This window comes from Chaetura pelagica, unplaced genomic scaffold (genome assembly GCF_000747805.2).
Source record: "Chaetura pelagica isolate M959 unplaced genomic scaffold, ChaPel_1.0 scaffold17, whole genome shotgun sequence".
NCBI lineage: Eukaryota > Metazoa > Chordata > Aves > Apodiformes > Apodidae > Chaetura > Chaetura pelagica.
Genome location: NW_009970726.1, coordinates 5162185 through 5168225, shown reverse-complemented (window position 1 = coordinate 5168225; position 6041 = coordinate 5162185).

Genomic DNA, 6041 nt, shown 5'->3' with positions numbered 1-6041 from the left:
CTTTCCCTAGCCATCTACCTTTTCAGCATCTTCTGTGAGCTGTTCTGGCTGAACACAATTTATAAATGTCTGATTCAAGCAGTGTCATAAGCAATTTTATTACATTTGTAAAGAAGTACAAAACTTGGGATGAAAACAATCCCCCCCCAACCAAATAAAGTTACGGTTTCAGCTGCTGATCCTTCAGTGGTGAAAAAATCTTTCTGCATGAAACCCCTCTGTCTTTGTTGCTGTAGACCATGGCCAAGCCTCTTGTCTACCTGCACAAAGCAGCTTACACTCCTTTGAATGCTCAGTTTTTTTCTGGGACTTCAGATCCTGTGCCTTTCGTATGCAATGAATACACTACTTTTTTCTACAGTTGATTTAGGACAAAAATAAAGCATTTTATTTCCTGTATGCTGAGTAATTTTGTGCAGCATCAGGTTTAATCTGACTTGAACATACACCTGATCAAGGAGATCAATATACCTTCCTATTGCTAGAAGCAATAAACGACAGTGCAGGAGGAAAGCAATAAATAACTCTGTGACCATACCTTTGGAGCAAGGCAGTTGCTTTCCACTGGAAATTTAATTTCTTCATGTTTTTACTTAAAAGCTTTTATTAATTTTAACTGAAGTAAATACACTGCAATACTTTGCTATTCAAATAAATCCTTTTTCGGCTCTGAGTCCTTGGAGTTTGAATCCCATCCAGCCATTTTCTGCTATCTGCCAATTCCTTGCTAAGTGCAAACCTGACACGCTTGCCAATAAATCCACCTTTATGCCATTTAAAGTCATCTGCTGTCTTTTCTCAGGAGCTAATCAAAGTCTGCAAGAAGGCATTTTTTAAAGGGAACTGGCTCTAGAATTCAGACCATTTAAATTGTGCATGTTAATTAAAAGCAATTGCAGCGAAGTATAAAATAGAGAAGTGGTACAGATTGATTGAAAGCTCACTTATTTTTATTCTCTTTTGTGAATAATTGGAGAGGAAGTTTTTCAGGGAAGAACTGAATTTTTTTTCCGTGCTGTTTTATGTGTTGCTCTTTCAATCTACCTTTTAGACTTTCCTGAGTACAGCACAGCAGAGCCAGCCATGCTTCCTAAGTCAATTACATCCTGTTAAACTCAAAGCACCATTTTATTTTTACCTGGTAAGGCAGCCGGGCTGATAAATGGATGGGATACCTGCACTCCAGGGGACAACCACAATGTCTGCACAGGTTAATAGTCTCATGTCTTTCAACAGCAGCAATTCCAGTGTCTTTACACACGCACAATCACACACAAAATTACAAAAGGATTAAACCTATGGAACATTTCAAAACTCATGTGTTAGTGTCATGCTGTACAGTGCATTCCAGTCATTTTTATTAAAATGCAGAAACCGATTATTTTATTGCTACGACATCTGTGGCTGATCTGAATCCTGAAATACACAGTGTCCACCTGAGTTCTTCCAGGAAATTGGATTAATTGTTGCATTGTTGGAATTTCTTTTAAAAAATGTACTACTCTTGCTGGTTAACACATATGCAGGGTTTAAATGTTATTTCTGAGAGTGATTTATTGGTCCAGCAGAAAGCTCTGGTGCTAAACCTTTCCACTGGGATTTGCTTACATTAGGAAGCAATGCAGGTGGCAGTCTATTTCAACATGGAATGGATTTTTTCCCCTTTCTTTCTGATAAATGAAGTGCTTATGTAAGGTGAGAGACTGAAAAAAATGAGAAGCCTGAAGCTCTTAGAGGATCCATCTGAAAGCTCCACACGTGGGCAGGGACTGAAGGGTAAATCTGGTGCAGTTCCCGTGCCTGCTGGCCTGAAGTGTGACAGGAGCCTCCTGGCTGTGCCTCTGCCAGTCATCCTGGGGACACTGCTCCACAAAAGCTCCTCATTGCAGCCAAGAGTTTGCATTTTGAAATGTTCTTCATGTGCAGCACAAGAGGGTATTCTGACACCAAGCTCGTTTTGTCCATCACTTGATAATACATTTTCCCTGTATCTTCATGGAAGGCATCTTTTATTCTTTAAGCTTTTGTCTCATGTTTTCATTCTGTGCATAATAGATAGGATCTGGGTTTGGATTAGTGCTCAAGGAATTGTCTCTTCTGAAGCTTTATTGTATGAGAATGCTCCCTTTGGCTACTGCTAATGTGTATTGTCTTTCTCCCAAATGATTCATTTGATGTCATTTAATGACAAACATTTGATAGTTTTTACTGTCAGGGATTATATGTGAATCTCCTACCAGTGTCATATTCTTAAATTATTGTAGTTCTTGATTAAATTAGCTCTTTTAAAAAGGATCCAGGTTCACCAATAGTGTTTCCTGCAATGCATATCTCTAGAAAAAACTGAGATCTGACTTTTATAGTCAGAACCAATTACGCTCATCCTTTTTTCTTCCCTCTTCTCTCTGTAGTGCCCAGATGAATTGCATTTTTCAGGCACAGTTCAAGCAGACTGTCAGGTCTCCAGGGCTCTCTGCCTCCTGGGCTCTGCATTCCCACTGTCAGCTGTGAAAAATAATTCTCCTTTTGCAGTTGTGTCCAAGGAAAAGAAGATGATAAATCCACAAGTTAGATTTAAGAGGGGAGAAAAGTTGTTGCTGAGTTGTTTACTCTGCATTGAATACGGTTTTGTTCTAGATGGTAGGGCTGTGATGAGGCATGGGAAAGTGTTCTCAGGTTTAAAGCTGTCTAGTTTATGGAGCTGTTAGAATTTATTCTCACTTTAAGAAAATATGCAGGGGATTGTCTTAGTCAAAATATTTTTGGTGTACCTAAAATGTGGCAGTGGTTCTGAAAAAAAAAAAAAAAAAAAAAAAAAGAGTGGACTGTAAACAGTGTAATGAAGAACCCTCCAAATTCTGGAAGAAACCTCTGACACATGCAGGCTACGTGAGTGTGAATAACTTATTTTCAGTTAAAATTCGTGATAGAGTAGACTTGCTGTTCAACTGCTCTGGTGATACTGCAATATACTTAGGAAGAAGTTTCAAACCAAAAGAAAATAATAGATCTCTTAGATTTGGCAGACTGAGAAGCAAAGGTCTGCTTGAGGTTAGGGGAGATGTGTGGGTACAAAGTTTTGTCACTTGCAATCATTGCCCAGTTCTCTGTGCAGCTTTTGTTCTTTTCTTAGCCATTATAGTGCTTTGGTGTGGAGAACAGACTCTAGAACTTTAATCACTGCTAAGTCTGCAAAGCAGTTGAATCTTCAGTTTACAGTTACAGAAGTCTCAGGCAGAAAAAGAAAAATAAATTTTAAAAAGCCGTTATAATGAACCCTTAAGTCTCTTGCCTTTCACCTTTCTACCTTCCAGCTTTCCTGCCCCTCAGTGTTAGGTTTAATACACATAAGCATCAATTCAGCACAGCCATCCAGCATCCTTGCTGTGTACAGGCAAACCCTGTCAGTGTTCTAATAAACCTTTAAATGTAGCCAAATCCTTCTCAAGGCTTTCAGACAACACAGCAAATAGTGCTTTGCTTCCTGTCAAGTTGAAGCGATTGGTTTATTTCTAAATGCCAAGCTACTCATAAATAAAGCAGCGTGGTAAATGCAGCCACCTTCCTTTTTTAACTTGGTGTTAATAGCTTGCTGTACTAATGGCCAGAATTGTAATTGGATGGGAGAACTTTGAGCTGCTCCCTATTTCAACTGCTGTGATATTAACATTATGTATTGGAAACATTTTCACAGACCACAAAGGGCTGATGTGTCTCCGGAGCTGGATTCTTTCAGGAGGGTCAGTGGTGGCCATGCACCTGGGCTTGCCTGCTCCCAGGTGAGCCAGGCATGGAGCCAGGCCCGAGTCCTGTGCCCTGTGGTGCCTGTCCCAGCCTGAGTAGGACCTCCTCAACAGCAGGGAGCTGTAGCTGCAGGGGGCTCGTGTGCTTTGCTGTTCTGCTGGTGGGAGGGCGATGCTGCTGCCCTGGGAGCCCGGAGGAGCTGCCTGGGGAGGTGGCAGCAGGTGGGGGCAGATCCTGCAAAGGCTTCATTTCTAGGCACTTGGGCTTTTTCTGAGGCAGCTACCAGCATTGTCATTGTGAGCCTCTGCAGGACTGGCACCCGTGGTGTGACACCCGTGACACGCAGACCCTTCTGGCCCGTGGCGGTTGCCCCTCAGCCAAGAGCTGTGGCACTGGGCCAGTCTGCGTGAGCACACGACGAAAAGGCAGAATTCATTTGAGTTACAGAGCAACGTGTCTTGTATATCCTAATTAATTAATGAGAAAATTGTGTGTGTAACGAGAAAAATCCTGTTCCTTGTGCTGATTAGAGCCATCTGAACAGATGAAGAAATCCATTACGAGAACCTTACTTGGGCTTCAGTGAATGTCCTCACTGGGAGTTTATTATCCAGCAAGTGTTAGTAATTATGGATGAGGAGTGAAGTTCTGTCAAGAAGCCTAAACTGAGACAGAGGAAAACCAAGGATAGTTACAGAGAAAGAGGTTAATTGCTGTATGCAATTACAATTAAGTTAGAATAAATTGATCTGAGCTCACCCACCAAACTGCATGTTGCAGAAGGTGCTGAACTGGGGCAATGAAAGCTGGAGAGGAGCTGAAGAAATTAAAAGTACTTCCAGAGCTGGACAGTTGGTAAGAGTGAACCCAAATAAAGGTAACCCAGAAGTTATACGAATTATTTATTTATTTAATAAAGTCACTACAAGGGATTAAAAGGAAAGAGTATTTGGTTCCTCGTTCCGTGTTAAATCCACTGGGGAAGCTTTTCCTCCCCTGCTGCTTGCTCTTCCACACACGGTTGCATCCCCCGTGAGAAGGCTCAGCACAGGCACAGGCTGCTCACACTGCTTATGCTGCACAGGCTGCACGTGTGGGGGGTTGGCTGCTTAGGCAGAAAGCAGAAAATATCCCTTTTTGTCACTTTCTTTGCTGTAGCCTGTAAAAATTCCCTCAGCATCCGCAAAGGATAGCTGTACCTAATGCTAAGTAGAAATTGCTGGTTGAGGAATGACTGACAATGGAAGGCGAGGGATTTCTTTCTCGTAGACTTAAAAAGTGCATTGTTTGCTTTAGATTTTTCTGCCTCACATGGTTTTCCAGCCGGTAGTACTGGTTGGTGATCGATGCCTTATCGATGTGTGGAAAAAGCACTGGAGACAAGCAGATTGGGAAGTGTTTTCAGGGATTTAAAATAGAGAAAGACTGAAATATACTTGGAGAAATATCCTTGAAGATGTAATAGCAGCTTGATTTCCAGGTGTGCTGCAGCAAACAGTACTTTCTGTTGCCCTTCTAGTTGCATTCCCCTCCTGTCTCCATGCAGTAGCCCTTGCCAGCAAAATCCTTTAGTCATTCAGTTTATAAAAAACTTTAAAAATATATTAGAAATGAACTAAAAAAAAAGCTGGGTGATTTATTACCAGCTGGTAAAGCTGAGCATCAGAGCTGACTGAAGTGCACCCACGGACATGGAGTGGGATCCCTTTTCCTTTGGGGAGATGTGTGTCCAGGGAAGGGGAGAAGCACAAGTGCACCCAGGCCACTGCTGTTCCTTCAGTGTTTCCCATCATTGCTGAGCTACAGCCTTCCCAGGGACAGTGTTACCACCACTGGAGAAGTTTGCAGGCTCCATCAGTGCCTGAATAAGAAAAATGTGACTCCTTGCTGGGAACAGAATACTTTTTATCCCATACAAAATGCTTTGCTAGTGAAATCCGATACAAGCTTTGTGTTAAAATAATCAATATAAAGTTCGGTTTGCTGCACTTTGATACTTAAGCCCTCAAAAAGTGCAAAAGTTCGTTCATCTTGCTGGAGAATGGTCTGAGATTAGGTTGAGGGTAGAAAACTTTGGGGATTATATACAGACCTTCATGTCTTTTGACTTCATAAATCATAGTTCAATATTGAAGACAGACTAAAATGGCTATGATTTTTGAGATTACTTGATTTTCCCCCTTTATGGTGTAATTTTGGCTCACATTTTGATGCTTTTCATTTGATAGATGTTTTGCAGCACAGACAGGCTGGTCATTCTCAGTTTCTGTGCAACAAGGTCTTTTTCAGGTTGGGTA